The following is a 19,197-nucleotide window of genomic DNA, read 5'->3' as shown; positions in this document are numbered from 1 at the left end:
TCCAGAATTTGGGCTTTGCTCAAGAATACTTTCATTCCACGATGAGCTATAAAGAAAGGCTTTAGTAGAGGTCAGTCTTTATCATTTATCCCATTAACTTGTACTATCTGAAACTCCTGACCATTCCTAGGACCAGGTTATAAGAGAATATAAAACTACCTGCTTCCTTCAGATTTCCAACATAAATAGATATGTGGCAGGTCAGAGAGGGAAAAGACAAAAACATACTAGGTTCATGATCCCTACAGAGTGGGTGATAAGCAGGGAAAATCCAACAGCCCCAGATCCATCCATCCCATCTCTCCTGTTCCTGTCCAACTTACACAGCTGTCTTAATGCAGTGTGCTTGGCATAAGCACATTAGCATGGGCCAATCTGTGCATTTTCTCCCAACATGATAACAGGAGCATAGACAGGGAGATTGACAATGATAGCTGCCGGCTCACTTGGTGATAGGAGGGAGGCAGACATCTCCTGTATCGCTCTGTGCCACAGCTTTCCGGGCAAGGCTCAACGCAAACAGGAACATGCCAAGAGCCTTCAGCTCTCTACTGCATGAGCCACGGATGACGGATCAACTATGTTTATCTGTTCTGCTTTGGATAGAGAAGCTATCTCAGCCCATGTTGATGTTCTGATTGGACTAGAAAAGAGAAAAACCTTGTTCTACCACCTCCACTTTGAACCTCCAAGTCTTGACTTAAAAAAAATTCATGAAGGCTTAGGGTCATTTCAGTTTGGGAATGAGATCATCAGTGAGCAGAACATGAGAGTCAGGCTTCTATAGCAAGTCCGCTAGTGATTCCTGCCAAGGAGTCCCTGGAAGACCCTTATCATTTGCATCAGAGAACCCAGATTCCTATGCACCAGGTCAGATTCTTTAGGGGGAACAACACTGACTCCTGGAATTTAGTAGGGTTCTACTCATAGAACCCCTCTGGGGTACCTAATCTTGTCCTGGATATAAGTGAGGATACACCAAGAGCAAATTTCACTTTAAATAATCCCAATATATGGAGATCCAAATCCATCTGTTACACATTGGCTATATGCAAGACCCTATGGGCTATGCAAAGAAATATGTTCCTTGCCCTCAGGGAGTTTATAATCTTGGCTACTTCAGTACCCAAATAGATTCAAGAGCTGATTGACGTGGGCCTCCACCATAAATACTGATTGCAAATCCTTCATTCTATTTTGTCCTGTGTATTTCTTGTCCTCATCTTCTTATAAATCCTTCCTAGATGCTCTACTCAATACAGTGGAGGCTCTTATGGTTCTGTGAATATTTTGAGGCTCAATAATTCAACAATTAGCAAGCATTTATTAAACACCTACTATATACCTAGGACAGTGAGCTATCCATCCATATTCTTCATTCTTACAACTTGAATGACCACTTTCTTTCCAGTCACACACATGCCTGGTATCCTTTATGCTATTTCTTTTATACAATTTGTCACTGGTGACATGTTGCATACTTATTTATACCTACCATGTGTATTTCCCTCCTATGATTTTAATTTTCTGACCTTAATGTAGTTCAGCTTTATAGCTGTGTAGCACGAGGAAAAAAATGCAAAAGATGGCTCTTTGCAGGAGGCAGCAGCTTGTGATCATTGAAAACTGCACTATAGGGGCGGCTAGGTGGTGCAGTGAATAGAGCACTAGCCCTAGAGTCAGGAGGACCTGAGTTCAAATCTGACCTCAGACACTTGACACACTTACTAGTCGTATGACTTTGAGCAAGTCACTTAACCCCAACTGCCCTCCAAAAAGCAAAAAACAAACAAAAAACAAAAACAAAAAACTGCACTATTCCACATGAGATCTGACCTATTCAATTTTTTCTTGTTCTGTTTTGGCTTAGCTCATTATACATCTACAAGGTTTGTTCAATATGTACTCAGTCATCAGACTACCCTTCCAGTTGTATTAAATTGTCTAGACAACATGGATTCTTTATTCACCTCCTTTGTCCTGTGTGGATAGCTAGGCTAATCTCTTTTTAAGGATCCAAGAATTTCATTGAGGAAATTCTGAAGTGTTTTAGTACCTGATATAATCAGCACACTGTCATCTACAAACAGTAGCATATGAAAAACCTCTTTGTATTGGTGACCTTTATCGGTCATATAATTTCCCTGTTTGATACCTTATTCCATATTGGTACGAATGGAGACTGGACCTATAATTTCATTGGTAAAATGAATTCCTCTGAGGGGAGGAGATTCTCTTTGCCAACATAGGTTGGTACCTCCTTTGTAACTTGTAATTTGATCATCTCTAAATTCAGAGAGTTGCCCAGAACATCAGATGATTTTCCCAGAGTTACTCAGCCAGTGCATGTCAGAGGTGTGACTGGAACCCAGGCCTTATCCAGCTCTCTATCACTATGCCACGATGACTGTTTTGATACTGAGCATCAAAGAAATGTTGAACAAAGGTATCTTGTGGGCACATTTATCATGCACTCTTCTGTGCTCTTAACATATGCATGGGCAACACCTTTGTAAAGGCAATGACTATTCACTTTACAACAGGAGTCCTTGCTTTTTAAAAAGAGATTACCATGGGATTGTGCTACCGTAGCACCTTTAAAATAGGATTCAATTTACAAAAATATGATTTGTATCAGAAATTTAAAGGGAATGAAATGTTTGCTTAGGTTCAGTTTGGAGAATATTGTGATGTTTTGGGTTAATTCTGATTCAATACTTTCAGAAAACATGGAGGGTTGGTTCTGATTTGAACTCTTTCTCTCAGGAGTTACTTTGGTGAAAAAAATACATTATTTCAGTTCATGGTCCAATAACAAAATAACATTAACAAAATAATATTAGGGTTTGGTTTGAAGACAGCAAATGAATGTTTGCTTTTTTGCCCTAGTTCCCATTTCGGTTCAAAACTTGACTTATTTAACTTTTTCAGAAACATACCCACCTTCTAAAGTGAGGTTTATTCACACCACACCACTGGTCCCTTCTTGCTAGGAAGTGGTTGCAGCTCCTTCCTAAGTACCCAGCTTGATACAAAGGGAAGTAAGAAGAATCTGAAGGAGTTTGTGTACCCAACAGTGTACATTTTACTGTCACCACCCTCCCCTCCCCCCAAGATGGCACTGAGTATTCAGATGTGCAGAAATCAGTGGATTAGTCTAATACAATAGAAAGAACACTATCTTCAAAGCCAGAGCATCTCAGTTCAGACACTGGCCTGGCTACTTAGTAAGAGTGTGACCTCAACAGACTTCTGCACTAGGGATATAGTACACATGAACCTTTGCATTTTGTAAGTGAGACCAGGGGCAGGTCTTAATCAGTGGCTATAACTACAGGTTCAGTGCTGATAGGACAGTTAGCATCTACTGAAACCCTCCATAATGTAAATTGTTCTAGTCCAGAGGAATCAGAAGCAAGTGGGAGGTGAGATGAGGGAGAAACATCTACTATTTATCATTGTAGCAGAAAACAGGCCGAGGTCAGAGGCCAAACATACAGAAATTAAGGTCAGCAATCCAGGAACATCAGGATCTAGAAGGCAAAAAATGGAAAGTATAGCCTTAGGTCAGGGAAAAGTCCAAGGAATATAATCCATCAAGTTGGTACTCTGGGAATTACAAGGGACCTCAGTTTCCTATCTGTGAAGTGGGGAGTTGGACTAGATGTTCACTAATGTCCCTTTGGCTCTAAATGACTACCAGGCCTCCTACTTGGTACTTGGAGTACAAAGACAAAACCCCCAAAGGATCTGAGCTCATATAAATGGCATTTCCCTCAATCTGGTTCCTTCAGCATAAGAAATATGCCCAAATACTTTTGAAACCTACCTAGTATGTATTTTAAGTCCAACAGGCTCCCCACCTTTCTTCTCTCCTCAATCTTTTGTGAAAGTTTCAGTTGTGGACAGCTCGCAGCTGCCGCTAAGCCTTTGTCACATGGGAAACAGCTGAGTTCCAGAGGTGGCAGACCAACACACTTCCAATATTCTACAAGGCTATGAATTTAATAGTGTTCTAGATTGAATATACTCAGATTCCAAATTGTGTGTTTTAAAAGAGTTTTAAATGAATTTTTAAATCCCCAAACCCTTTCTGAAACAGAAAGCTCAGTGTTCGAGGACCAGCTGCCCTGGAGTGAGTGATCAGTGAGGCAAGAAGTGTCTTTGAGAAAGAATGGAAGGAACAGAAATAATTTCCTCTCCTCTTCACTCCCCCCACCCATTCTTCCCACCCCACCAGGCCCATGCCACAAAAAATGACAGCAGAGATTGAGGTCCAACTTTCTGATGGAGTTCACCTCTGGCCCTGACACCAGCCATGGCCTGTGGGAGCCTCCGTGGAGGATTTTTCAGAGAGACAAGAATAGAGAGTGTGACAGGAGGTTGGTAATGGAGGCACATTAACCTTAAAGGAAAGTGTTTGCTGCAGAGCCCAGCAACAGAGAGGACGATGGGAAGCTTTGATGTATAGCCTCTCTGGGCCATGCCCATAGGAAGAACCTCATAAATTTGGTGTGATCTCCCTGTCATGAGAGAGCACACACTGCACAGTGGGATTCTGGGGGGATTTCTGATTGGACGACCTGTCCTCCTGGCTTCAGACTGTTAACATTTTCAATGAATACGACCTTTTACTTCTAATTGTAGACACCTGAGGTCTTCCTTTCTCTGAGGTTTGCCACTACAGACAGTGAATGATTCCAGCCAATGGCTTAAAACTCAAATCCTTGGACAAGGGACAATTATTGTTGACATGACACCTTCTACCACCACCACCCCAACTCCCATCCTTAGTATCATGTAGTATAAAGAACTTTCTAAATGGGACTCTCAGGTTTGTGAAATTTATCGCTGGAACATATTTTAAAAACATAGACTATCGGATCTGGAAGGCCCTTTAGAAATGATTCTGGGGTGAGAGGACCTGGATTTGGATCCTGGCTTGATCGTGCACTACCAGTCATGCTTGGTGTGTTAGTTTCCTTATTTGATATACTGGGGTCAGAACTAAGGTCCCTTCCAGCTCTATCCCCTTAAAACCCCCTCATTTTATGGAGAAGGAAACTGAGACCCAGAAAGGAGTAGTTCATCCATGAATGCACAGGTAAGAAATAGCAGAGCTAGTATTTGAACCCAGATCTTCAAACACCTGGGACAGCTAGGTGGTGCAGTGGATAGAGTGCCCAGTCTGGAGTCAGAAAAGACCCATCTTCATGGGTTCAAACCTGGCCCCAGACACTTACTGGCTGTGTGACCTTGGCTAAGTCACTTCACCCTGTTTGCCTCAGTTTCCTCATCTGTAAAATGAGCTGGAGAAGGAAATGGCAAACCACTTCAGTATCTTTGCCTGGAATTCCCCAAATGGGGTCACAGAGAGTCAGACACAAATGAAATGACTGGTCAACAATAAACCAGTTCTGGTTCCCTTACAACTGTTCCATGCCCTTATTCATCTCATTCTGTGACAACAGCCCACGAAATCTTAGTCTACACAATGTGATTTTTATTGTCTGTCTTACAGGGCAGAAAAGGTTTTACAGATCTTAAAGTCGTAATATTATTGTTAAAAAAAACATTCCCAAAGGTGGAAAGAAGAGCCCATCTCCTGTATAGCAGACACAAGGAAGTATAGCATGAATGCAATCCCTAGTGTTCTTACACTGACAAAGTCCTTGCAGTTAGCCAAGCCCCGCTTCTAGGAAGAAGGTAAGTAAGACAGGAATTATTAGCTCTATTTTGTAGATGAGAAAATTGGTGAATAACTAATCCCCTCAAAGTTACTGGTTGTTTGAATGCACAGAAATCAGTGGATTAGTGTGAGTCAACAGAAAGCACACTAGGTTTGAAGCCAGAGCATCAAAGTCATATAGAAACTATGGGGATGACACCTTATAGACCTGAGGGTGCTATAAAAACGTGACTTTTTAAGAGAAGCAGTGGGAAGAACACTGGTCTTGACAGCAGGTTCAAATCCCATTTCTATTTTTGGTCATTGTGTGATCTCAGGTGGCATCAATTAACTTACCTGGGCCTCAGTTTTTCCGCTTCTGTATAAGATAAAGGGCTTGATGATCAATGATCTCTAAACCCATGAGCCAATGAGGGGATAGCCTCTCACATCTAAAGAAGCCCCTGACTTAACTCGCCTGTACCGTATCCAAGAGGTAACTGAAAGAATCAGCCTTGTCAAGCTTTGATGTCTTTCTTTTCATTCATCCGTAGCTTCCCTGGACTTCAACTTGAAATTCTAGGTTCAAGCTTGAACTTTGCCGATTCCTGCCTGCCTATGTGACCCTTGGGAAAAGTGCACGATCTAACTCTAAAACCCCTTCCAGCCCTAAATCTATGATTGACTCTACGAACCTCTCCCTTCTTTGGGCTTCAACGTCCCCCTCTGTGAAAACGGGAAAAATGCTTCAGAAGGCCTTCAGCGACCCTTCCGATCCGTGGTTTCTGGGGTCCTCCGACGTCTTACCATGTAATTGGCTAGGCTGCTCCCCTTTATCCTTCCTTCTCCTTCTCTCTGTCCCTCTGCCCTGACAGCTATGGGCGCCCATTCCTGGGCGGACCCCTCGCGCATTTAGACGCACTCCCTCCGGGGGAAGGAGCTGTCGGTTTGGGCTGATGTGCGGTTTCCGCTCCCGAGTCCCCTGTTAACACAGCCGCTTAGTGTAGCTGCTGGTTTTCAGAATCATTTTGGAGGGCTCCAGTGGGCTGAAGACATAATTAATGGGGGGCTCTAGGCAGGTGCTAAGTACCTCCACCGGGCCCGGAGATCTGAACAATTGCTTTGTTTCCTCCTTGCCTTATCACCATTAGGTATTTTCGCTGGATAGAGATACAAAATAACGAGCCTTTACGGGCGGCCATTAAAGTGTCGTTTGTGCAACTGTGCATGAAGAGGCCTCAGATAACGGTCAGTGCTGGAGCAGAACTGAGTTGTTGAATCATAGCTGTCTCTGCTGCACTTAAATCACATTCCACAGTGCAGCCGGGAGGGCTTTTATTAAAGGGGGAAGCATTCGCCTAGAGAACTGGATCCCCCTCCCCAACCCAGAGGAAAGCAGAGCCTCGGGCTGCCATGGTGGCCAGTCATCTCTGGGTGGGGTTACTATACAAGGGCAACGTGGTCAGGAGGGACCCTGGGAACAGGATGGATCTGGATGTCCGGCCTGGCTATGTTTTAGAGTTACGCTGTTAAGTGTTGAAAGAGAGGAGCAGCTAGGTGGTGAAGTGAATAGAGCACTGGCCCTGGAGTCAGGAGGATCTGAGTTCAAATCCGACCTCAGACACTGGACATTTAGCAGCTGTGTGACCTTGGGCAAGTCACTTAACTCCATTGCCTTGCCCCCCCCCCCTCCAAAAATAAAACGAATTGAAAGAGATCTGGGATATTGTTTGTTCTAAACACTTTCACCACCACCTTTTAAAATAGGAGGAAAAAGAAGCCCAAAGGGGTCATGTGACTTGCTCAAGGTTACACAGTAAATCAATTGCTCGAACAAGGCCTCCCTCAGTCTCAGTTTCCTCATCTGTCAAATGAGAGGGGTCTGGAGGAGATGGATTCTGAGGCCCTGTCAAGCCCTGGAAATCAATGATCCTATGATCCTTTAAAAACCAGGTCTCTTTCCTCCCTCTCTAGGGCTCTTTCCACTAGATTGAGCGTCCATAATAAACCTGACTAGACACTCATAGACCCATAGGCTATCATGTCCATAATAAATCTGATTAGACTCATAGACCAAGGGGATATCAGAGCTGAAAGTAAACTAAAAGACCTTCTAGCCCAAAGGTGTCAAACTCATGACCCTGGGCTAGCAGCAGAACCACATTTAAATGTAATTGGAGAAGGTCCAGCAAACTAAATAAAAATACACTACAACATGCACAATTTTAGCTTGTGTTTTTCTAAATCAATATGTGGCCCTGCAGGGATCTGTTTCTGTTGGAAACTGACACCACTGATCTAGTCTATTTCCCTCATTTGATAGATGGGGAAACCAAGGACCAGAGTTTCTTGAAGGCAGCAACTATTCTTTGTTTTGTATTTGTATTCTCAGTACCTGCCTAGCACATTTTTGTGGTGGTTATTGCATAAACTTAAGATTTCACTGGCACAGGGAATTTGTGGTATGGACATATCCTCCAAAACACAAATTAGCAACTTGTCTGCAACTTACAATCTCCGACAGTTGTTGAATGGCAGCCAGGCAATGAGACATGACCTGCCCACAACCATAGAATGAGTGTGTATCAGGGGCAGGTCTTGACCCCTGAAGCCTTCTTGACATCAAGGCTAGCCCTCTTTCTTCTCCTTCCTACTTCCTCTCTTAATAAATGTGTTTAATGAATGCTCTTTGAATTGGATGGTTGGAGCAAGTATTGACAGAGCAAGGCTTAGAACCAGGTCTCTTGACTCCTGACCATGAACATTTCCATCACACTGCTCTGTGTAACAAGTAATGACAGTAATTATAATAATAGTGAACCTGGGGGAAGCAACATGAGTCAGAAGAGGACCTGGGTTTGAGTACCAAGCATGCCATCCAAGGGCTGCATGACAGATGTCACCTCATCTGTAAAATCAGCGGGTTGGAACAGATCTAAATCTATGATCCTATGACCTATAAAATTTGTCGTTGTTCAGTCATTTCAGTTGTGGTTGACTTCATGACCCTGTTGGGGTTTTCTTGGCAGAGATACTGGAGTGGTTTGCCATTTCCTTTTCCAGCTCATTTTACAGATGAGGAAACTGAGGCAAACAGTGTTTATATGATTTGCCCAGGGTCATACAGTTAGTAAGTATCTGAGGCCAGATTTGAACTGGGGAAGATGAGTCTTCCTGACTCCAGGCCTGATGCTCTATCCACTATGGCGCCACCTAGCTGTCCAATCTATGAAATTAGAATACCCTTTCCACTGTATCACTCTATCCCACATCTGTCACAGAGAAAGAAGGATTAGATTTACTCTCACAGTTTATAAAAGAGAAGAGTTGGAGCAGCTGGTTGGGAGAGTTGTAGAGAGGCAGATTTGGGCTCAGTGGAACTAAGAACTTCCTCAGAACTGCCTTGGAGAGGAATGAATTTCCCCCTTTGTCACTGGAGGTGTTCAGACAGAAGCTGGATGACCACTTGTCAGCAATAGAGAGGGGATTCCTTCTCTGGGACAAGTTAGACTAAATAAGACTTGAGTGAGAATGGAGTATCTGTGGTCTATTCCATCTTTAGGAATTTACTGTTTGTCTAACATCAGGACCAATAAGCAGTAGAATAGTTATTTTAGCCAAGGACTTCAGGCTTCAAGTCTGGACCCTTGCCACTCTATCATTCTACCTTCCTAAAATAAGAACAGAGTTCAACTCTCTTATTTTATCAATGAGAAAGTGAAAGCCCAGAAAGGTAAATTTGGGAGGCATCATGATATAGTGGAAAGAGACTAAAATTAGGGGCAGCTAGGTGGTGCAGTGAACAGAGCACCAGCCCTGGAGTCAGGAGGACCTGAGTTCAAATCCAGTCTCAGACACTTAGACTTACTAGCCGTGTGACCTTGGGAAAGTCACTTAACCCCAATTGCCCTGCCTTCCCCCTCCAAAAAAAAAAAGGAAAAAAAGAGCCTAAAATTAGAATTAGGAGTTGTTGTTCAGTCATTTCAGCCCTGTCCAATTCTTCAGCCCTGTCCAACTCTTCGTGACCCCATATGAAGTTTTCTTGACAAAGATAGTGGAGTAACTTGCCAGTTCCTCCTCCAGTTCATTTTACAGATGAAAAAACTGAGGCAAATAGGGTTAAGTACTTGCCTAGGGTTACACAACTAGTGTCTGAGACCAGATTTGAATTTAGGTCTGGCGATCTAGCCACTGCACCACCCAGCAGGGGAGCTGGGTGAAAATCTGAGCTCTGCCATTTTCTGTAACCATGAGCAAATCACTTCTCTTCTCATTGATTTCTTCATGTAAAATAATAATAGTCCCAAGGACACAGAACTTTAAGGTCTACCAAATGCTCTTCCATACAACTCTCTAGCCCCTATGCCACATTGCTTCTGTATGTAAGATGAGTGGAAGTTGGACCCTTTGGAGGACCTACTGGACCCATTAATTACATTGAAGTCAATCTGATGGTTAGGAAATTATTAGTTACATCTAAGGTCACTTGTAACTCCAAACTGAGGATCTCATGATCTGAAGCATGAGAAGAAAAGGATTGTCTTTTATGAACACTACAGGTAATTCACTTCATAGATCCAAAGTTTCCTCCAATGATGAAGAGGGTAGCTGATCCATATGTGTGATTCTTCTCTGTGTGCTTCCATGGGATCACCACAAGAATCCATGAATATGCTGGGGGCTTTCCTTGTTTTCTCCTGAAATGGTCAGGAGATCAATGGAGGGTCCATTGTCCCCCTGCCATATTTCATCCTCACCCTTGCCACATGACCAGCTCAGGTTTTCCCATTGGTTATCCCCCTGAGGTATGAGGTGACCTTTACTTCTTCAAAGTTCCTCGCTGGTTTATAGAACAGCCTGCTTATAGCCACCATGTGTATGGAGCATGGTAATTACTTAATAAATGCTCACTGATTAATTAACTTGCTGGTTTAATTGCATCATTCTTAATTCTGAGGACATGGGGAAAACTTTGTATGATTATGTAGCACCATGGATAGAGTACTAGACATGGCATCAGGAGAACCTGGATTTGGATTTTACCCCACTATCTGTGTGACCAAGTCATCCAACCTATTGTAACATCAGTTTCCTAAGCTGTAAAAAGGGCATAATCATGGCATCCACCTCCCACAGTTCTGAGAATCAAAGGACATAATATGGGCAAAGTGTTTGGCAAACTTTAAAGTACTTTATAAATGTGAATTATTATCCTTTTGCCTAATTTTGTCAGAGGGAGGTGAGATAATGATGGAATATACAATGGTATGATGGGCTGGGAGTGAGTTATCCATAAGCTAGCCTTAGCTGGGGACAGAAGGACAGACAAAAGAGCTTAGTCTAGCAGGCCCAAGTGAATGGGTCTTAAGAGTCTTTGGAGGCTCTCCTGATAGTGAGGGGACCATCTTCATTGCGAAGGGGCTTTGGCCATATGTAGAGTGAATCAGGATAGTGCAGGCTTGTCCTGGGGAGCTTAAGTTCAGGATTCCTGCTTCGCTATTGATTATTGGTGTGACCTTGGACGAGTTGCCTCAGGAGTTGACATGGATGATCTGTAACCTTTCATAGGTCATGGACCTCTTTGGCAGTCTAATGACCTCTTCTCAGGTGATTGTTTTTAAATAACTGAAGGAAATCCTAAGTTTCACTTAGGGTTTAGTGAAAATAAAGATGTAATTTTTTTTCATCCAAGTTCACAGACTGGTCCCCTTTGAAATCTATTCACAGACCCCTCCAGGGCCCATGGACCTCAGTTTCATCAATAAGGTGCCTTCTAGTGCCAAGTCCTGTGAAAAGGGGCAAAAGTTCAGGGGCCCTTGCCTCTAGCTGCATAGATCCAAGACTGGAAGGAACCTAAATGGTCATCCAATCTAACCCAGTTTTATGTGTAAGGAGATTGAGGCTAAGGAAATTAGGTGACTTGTTTGAGGTCACACAGATGAGTGTCAGAAGCAGGATATAAACCTGGGTCCTCTGACTTCATGGACAGTATTCTTTCTACCATAACTTGATGCTTCCCAGAACTTTTCTTGTTGTTTATACTTGATAACTATCCCTGAGAGTATTTCCAAATTTGTATAGTCTCTTTTCCCTTGTGAATAAGGCCTTACAAATGAGCTTGGGTGATAAGGAGACTGGGGAAAGAAGGAAAAATGGAAAATCATTTCTAGAAATGGCCACCAAGAGACAGCGCCAGAGGCAGAAGAAAGTGAAAGAATCAGGGATGGAATGTGGCTGAGCTGAACCCAGGGAACAAGGACGATTCCCTGAGGCCCAAATGTCCAGGGCTATGTCCTTCCCACAGAGTGAATCAGTGAAGCTGCCCCTTCTCCTTGCAGCGTGACCTTGGGTCAGCACCCTCAGCTCCCTGGGTCTCAGAAAATGAGATGCTCACTCAGGCCCCAAACCCACCTGAGTGGGGCTGCCTGGGTGTGAGAAAGGCAATTAAGAGGTCTGAAGGCCTTCGAGAAAGGGACTGTGCACTCGGCAGCATTAGTATGCTGATTTCACAGATGATTAAATTGAGACACAAAGAAATTAAATATCCTGCCTGCAGTGGAGGAGAGAGTCAGTGGGCGTGTCTTGGGCTCAGAGATGAGGTGGAGCTGGGAATGCAGACCTTGCAGGCTCTCTGTTTCTGGGAGGCCTTGGGAAATGGAGCCAAGTGGCTTGCTCCTAATGCCCCAGATGCATAGCCCAATGGGAGCATTCAGGGGTGGTAGGCACCTCCAAAATCTGCTCCACCCCCTTATTTTCAGAGAAGGAGACCAGGTCTAGGAGATTTAAGTGACTTCTCTAAAGTCATACAGGTAGACATGTAATTCAAGCCAGTAAGCTTTCCACTGCACTATGATGATCCTTTCAGGATGGATCAATGAGGAAAAATCAGTCACCAAAGATCTGCCCTTGGAAGACGAAAGGTGGTGGTGGTGGGAAGGCTCATACCTTGTCTTGATTTGGGCTATAGAGGGGATTACATATTGACTATTGGAAGATGTGTTTTTCTAACAAAGAAACCAGGTCTCATATACCTACCAGAATGTTTTCTGTCCCCACCAAAGTCTCAGCCCACCACAACGAGGCTTGCCCCATGCACAAATCTTGACTCCTGTTTGGGAGCACCATTCAGAGCCAATAGCCATGCTCCTTTTGAAGAGCCCCAGTGGGAAAAGATAGTCATCCTTCCATATGAATTTGAGTTTTGGAAATATCCAGCAGTATTTAAAAAACTGGTCTGGTGGATATAGCAAGGACCCAATCTCAGATGATGATAGGGGATCTCCCAAATATATTTTAGTTATGAAACAATTAAGTTGGTATTCTTATATAATTCACAAACATAATACTATCTGGGGTCATTGGAGGACTTCACTCGACCCTTATATGTCAACCTATCCAAGTTCTTGTTTAGGTTATCAACCAGCCCCAGGACATTCTGCCTCCTAGCATCTATCAGCCCCAGACACTTCCCTTCTTTTTAGTATCTGGGTCATAGGCCACCTTCTTTCTGCCCTAACCCTTGTCATTATGCTTCAATACGTATGTTGATGTGGCCTCAAACATGTTGACCTACATCAACCTTCTCAGTTCTCATTATCTATGCCTTCACTATCCCTCCACTACAGACAGGGACCATTATACCCTTAATTTTACCATTAATTAATCCATCAACAATCATTTATTAAGTGCTTATTATATACCCAGAACCATGCCAAGTATTGGGGATATAAAGGCAAAAAATATATAAAGCACCTGCCTTCAGGAAGAGTACATTCTAATGGAGGAGATAACTGGTAAATAGCCAGGTATGTAGAAGACATATACAGAGTAGATTAATATAATCTGAACAAAGAAAGGTCTCCTGCAGGGGTTGAGTTTGAATTGAGACCTAAAGGAAGCCAGGGAAACAAATGTTCCATTTCCACTATCAAAACATGAAATTCCCCTACTAGTCTCCAACCTCCTATTATTCCTTCTCTTCCTATACCTCCTAAATACAGCTTTCATTTTTATTGGGAACTCTAATCTCCACACTGCTCAATGCTCTCCTAGGCCACCATCCCTATTCTCTTCCCTCCTTGACCTTGAACCTAAAATTATCCAATTCAACTTTACATTATCATCTATTCTTCAATCCCTCCCTCCCTCATGCCTCATTACTGTTCATACCTTGTAAAACCTGAACCCTGAATGATTCCCCATTATGTGACTTCTTTGCTCCCAATCCCAGTGGTGCTCAAAAGAGTTGCCAAAAAAGTGACCCTTTTTTGTTGTTGTTCAGTTATTTTTCAGTCTATTTGACTCTTTGTTGTGACCCTATTTGTGATTTCTTGGTGAAGATACTGGAGTGGTTTGCAATTTCCTCCTCCAGCTCATTTTATAAATAAAGAAACTGATGCAAACAAGGTTAAGCAACTTGCCCAGGGTCACATAACTAGTAAATATCTGAGGGTGGATTTGAATTCAGGAAGACCAGCCTTCTTGATTCCAAGCCCAGTGCTCTATTCATGCTATCCCTGTACTACATTCCTTAACTGACTGCACCAGAATGTCTTTGCTCTCCTTGAGCTTCCCACACAACCACTTCCTCTCCCTCTTCACAGAGGAGCTCACTTAATATCTATTGAGAAAATAGATACCACTTGCCTCTTCTCCTTTAATTTATATTTCAAAACCTCTTGCCATCATTCTCTCTTCTGCTCTAGTCTCTGATGAAGAGGTGGCCCTTCTCTTTGCCAGGGTCAACCCCTCTGCTTGTAACCTTGATCCTCTCTCTCTTTCCAAATTCTCTACCAAATTCTGCCCACAATTATCCCCCCCACTTCCACTTAACTTAAATCTCTCCCTACATACTGACTTCTTCCATGCCTCTGGCAAATAACCCAGTTCTCTCACATAAATTTTAAAACCTTCACTTGATTCTTACCAACCCATTATCCTATATATCTCTCCTGCCTTTCACAGTCAAACTCCTAAAGCAAGCTGTCTGGAGTTACTAACTTTTCTCTCTCTTCTCACCCTCACTTCTCAGGCCCTTGCAATCTGGTTTCTGACCTCATCATTTAACTGAAATTGCTCTCTCCAAAGTTACCGATGAGCTCTCAATTGCCAAATGTAATGGCCTTTTCTCAATCTTCATCCTTCTTGACCTCTTTGGAGCATTTGACACCATTGGCCATCCTCTTATGTATAATGTCTCCTCTATTTTTCATGACATTTCTCTTTCTCCTCCTACCTATCTAGCTATTTTTTCAGTCTTTTTTGTTAGAGTAAGATCATTGCCCTGCCTCTCTCCATCCCTGTGGATGTACCCCAAAGACCTTTCCTGAGCCTTCTTGTCTTCTTTTTCAAATCTTTCCCTTTCATTTGTCTGATCAGCTTCCTTGGGTTCAATTATTATTTGTCTTCAGCTAATTCCTGGATCTTTGTATCCAGCTCCATTCTCTTTCCTGGGCTCTAGTCCCTCATCACCAACTGCCTGTTCAGTATTTCTAGTTGGATATCCTGTAGGCATCTCAAACTCAATGGTCAAAATAATACTTTGTCTTTTACCTCAAATCCACGCATCTTCGAAACTCTCCTGTTTCTATCAGGCATACCACCATCTTCCCAGATACATGATTTCATAATCCTGGAGTTCAACTCTTTGCCTTCCCTCAGATCCCATATCCAGTCAATTGCTAAATGTTGTCAATTTTTACCTCACCAAACATGTGGAGGCTTTTGTAAATACAAACACAATTATAACATGAAAAACATGTGAGTAATTTCCTCCAACTATGGATGCCAATTGAACCCAGTGTTTTTCTTCAGCCATAAAACTTTTTCTTTACCAGAACAGGAAGTGCGTGAGGACTGAAATGAGCAGTAGAGACATCTTAACTGTAGGTGTCTGAAAAAGATCTCAGAGACCTTCATGGATTAGCATAGATGGAGAAGACTTCTTAGAGGAAGTGGGACTTAATATTTCATTTCTGAAGTGGATGTATCCCCAAGTCTACGAACTATCTTTGGAGCTTTTGTCCAGGACTCTAACATACTCAAGAACAGGAAGGGACCTTAAGAATCATCCAGTATACTGAAGCCCAGAAAGATTAAAGGACTCACCCAAAGTTTCCCAGTTAGTATAGTAAAGCAGGCAAATGTTCTGTCCCAAATCAACCCCTCCCCCTTTATGTGATAGAACAGTGGGTCAAAGTGACCTGATAAGCATGGATTTTCTAACTTCCTCTAATAGAAAAATATTTACTTACTAATAACTAATACACCAATAAACAGATCTTTGGCATGTCTTCCAAAGCTGATCTTGGCAAGAGGTGCTCAACAGGGATCCTTTCCATGAAATTAGCACTTGTTAATGACTTCTTGTTGAGTGTCCTAGAATTGAAGGCTGTTGCCTCAATAGAATGTCAATCAGCTATTGGTTAATTGATAAGATAGAGCTACAGAGCTCTATTTGATGGTCCAAAACTCTGAATTTGTCACTCGCTGGTCTTGAGTTAGGGGCTATTTTTAAAATCTTACTTACTATCTCCAGTATTATTTTATTGCTAAGCTTGAGACTAATTACTTAGCTAAGTAATGAATCAAACAAACATTTACTAACTGTCTGTTTTGTACCAAACACTGTACTGGATATTGAGGATACAAAAACAATAATGAAATATCCCATCATTGAAAAACCTATATTCATCAGTGAAAACACATTTACATGGATAACTAAATAAAAAGTATATATTAAATATTATGGGGGAAAGGCACTAACAATTAAGGAAAGACCTACTAGAAATGGCATTTGATCTATACCTTTAAAGAAGGCTCTGAGATTCTGGGAGCTGGAGCTAAAAGGGAGAATATTCCAGGCTGGGGTTGTAGGATAGTCTTGCAAAAGCATGGAGGTGGGAGGTGAATATTGGGTCTAGAGAACAGTAAGAGGCCAGTGCAACTGGAGTATAATGTATGAAAGAGAACAATGTGTAATAAGCAGGAAAGGCTGGCTAGAGTCAGATGGTGAAGATAGATCCCTTTGCATTCAGGCAGCTTCTTCTCTGGCTTGACTTTCAATCGATTAATTAGTCAATCCACATTGGGTACAAAAAGTTTTATACTTGTAGAACATACAAGTTCTAGAAGGGATTTTAAAGGCTGTCCAGCCCAATCTCTTCATCTTATAGAGTTGGAAAATTGAGATAATGGATGAGAGAGAGTAGGCAAAATTTCTTAAAATCATTCCCTTCACAGAGCTTTCTTTTCTCTAGCCTATCATCCTGATCTTCTTCAACAATTCTTCATATGACATGAACTCAAGGCCATTTTTCTACCCACTTCTGAACACTCATCAGCTCATCAACACCTTTCTGTGTTGCCCAGTGTTGAAAAGATCTTCTAGGTTCTGGTGGACTAACACAGCACAAGTCAAGACACCACTGAACTAGATGATCCTGAATGTCTCTTCAATCCCTAAATCCTGTGACCCCAAAGAACATTGGGAGTCTTCTGTTTTTCATATAAATAAAGATGAAAACAAATGGAAAACATTAATTGCTCATATGGATCATTTAGCTCAGTGGTATGCTACTGTGTGCAAATTAAAACAACTCTGAGGCACCACCTTACACCTATCAGATTGGCAAATGTGACAGAAAACAAAAATAACAAATGTTAGAGGAAGTGTGGGAAAATTGATATATCAATGCACTGTTGGTGGAGTTGTGAACTGATCCAACCATTGTGGATAAAAACTTGGAACTTTGCCCAAAGTGCTATCAAAGTGTGCTACAAACTGTGTGTGTGTGCATACTATCAAACACACACACACACACACACACAATGTATAGCAGTTCTTTTTGTGGTGGCAAAGAATTGGACAGTGAGGGGAAGCCCATCAATTAGGGAATAATTATGATGGAATACTATTGTGCTATAAAAAAATGACGAGCAGGATGCTTTCAGAAAAACCTGGAAAGACTTATGTGAACTGATGCAGAGTAAAGTGAGCAGAATCAGGAGAATATTGTACAAAGTAACAGTAACTTTTACAATGACCAACTGTGAGTGACTTAGTTATTCTCAGCAATATAATCATGCAAAACAATTCCAAAGGACTTATGATGAAAAATGCTATCCACCTCCAGAAAAGGGACTGATGGAGTTTGAATATAGATCAAAGCATACTTTTAAAAAAAACTTTATTTTTCTTAGGTCTTCTTTTTGGTCTGTTTTCTTTCACAATACAACTAATATGGAAATAGGTTTTGCATGACTATACATATATAATCTATATCATATTGCTTGCCTTCTCAATAAGGGGGGGAGGGAGAGAGGGAGGAAGAGAATTTGGATCTCACAATTTAAAAAAAATGAATGTTAAAATGTATTTTTACATTTAATTGGAAAAAATAATAAAAATGAGGTTTTTCCTGCCTCCCCATGCCCACCCCACCAAATTATTACCTTCTTTTCCCCTAAAGGTTATACTTCTGTGAATGCCACATCACACTGCTAACTAATGTCAAGCCTGCAATCCACTAAAACATTCAAATCTTTTTCAAACTGCTTTATATAGTAATATCTTCCTCATATCATACTTGTGAAGTTGGTTTTCTTAGCCTAATTGTAAGATTGTACATTTATCCCTATAAAATTTCATCTTATTAGAATCATCCTACTGCTCCAAACCAGTGGTGTCCAACTCAAACAAAAAAGGTGGCCGCTAAACCATACATAAGGATCCCAGGAGCTTAGAAAACCACATAGTAACATTATCTATGTCCCATTGTATTTCCATTTTATTTTGGTAACTATTTACCAATTATATTTTAATCTGGTTTGGGCCTATGAATTTGACACCTCTGCTTTTAGCCTGTCAAAATCTTTTTGCATCCTGACTGTCATCCTTACGGGGTGCAAGTTGAGGTGGTCTTGAGAATTATAGGCTTGGAAAGATTGTTTCTAAGAGACTCTCCTCTAATTAGGTTATTTGCAAGCCCCTTGAGAATAGGTCACATCTCCCTTTGTCTTCCCAGCACCCAGCATGTGACCTAGTACATGGTCAGTATTTAACAGATGCTTGCTATAATGATTTGAAGGCCTCTTGGAGGTAGCTGAATTATCAGAGAATACAATCTATGTCTGACAGTAGACCAAGTACAGAATCAAAGGCTTGGGTTACTTCAATTGTTACTCAGTCAGATGGTTCTCTGAGATAATAATACAGAAGGAAAGTAATGAGAATGACCAAGAACCTAGTTCTTAGAAGAGTTTTTCTGTTTCAGTGACATTCTCAAGAGGAAATAGGTCCCGCCAGTTCAAGCATTTACTAATTCTAACCCCAGAAGAGTAAGGAACCACATGATTTTAAACTTGAAAAAAGAGAAATCATATATTTCATCACCCAAACTTTACAGATGAGGAAAGTGAAGCCCAGAGAAGACATGTAACTTAGCCATTGTTGTCCAGGATTTGAACATGTATCTTCACACCTAGAATTTACTCCTGTGCCTCTATAGCAATGCTAGAGATGCTATTTC

This window comes from Petaurus breviceps, unplaced genomic scaffold, assembly GCF_028583685.1.
Source record: "Petaurus breviceps papuanus isolate PSGF00001 unplaced genomic scaffold, PetGlider_PUasm1.0 140, whole genome shotgun sequence".
Lineage (NCBI taxonomy): Eukaryota > Metazoa > Chordata > Mammalia > Diprotodontia > Petauridae > Petaurus > Petaurus breviceps.
This window is presented reverse-complemented; position numbering follows the sequence as displayed.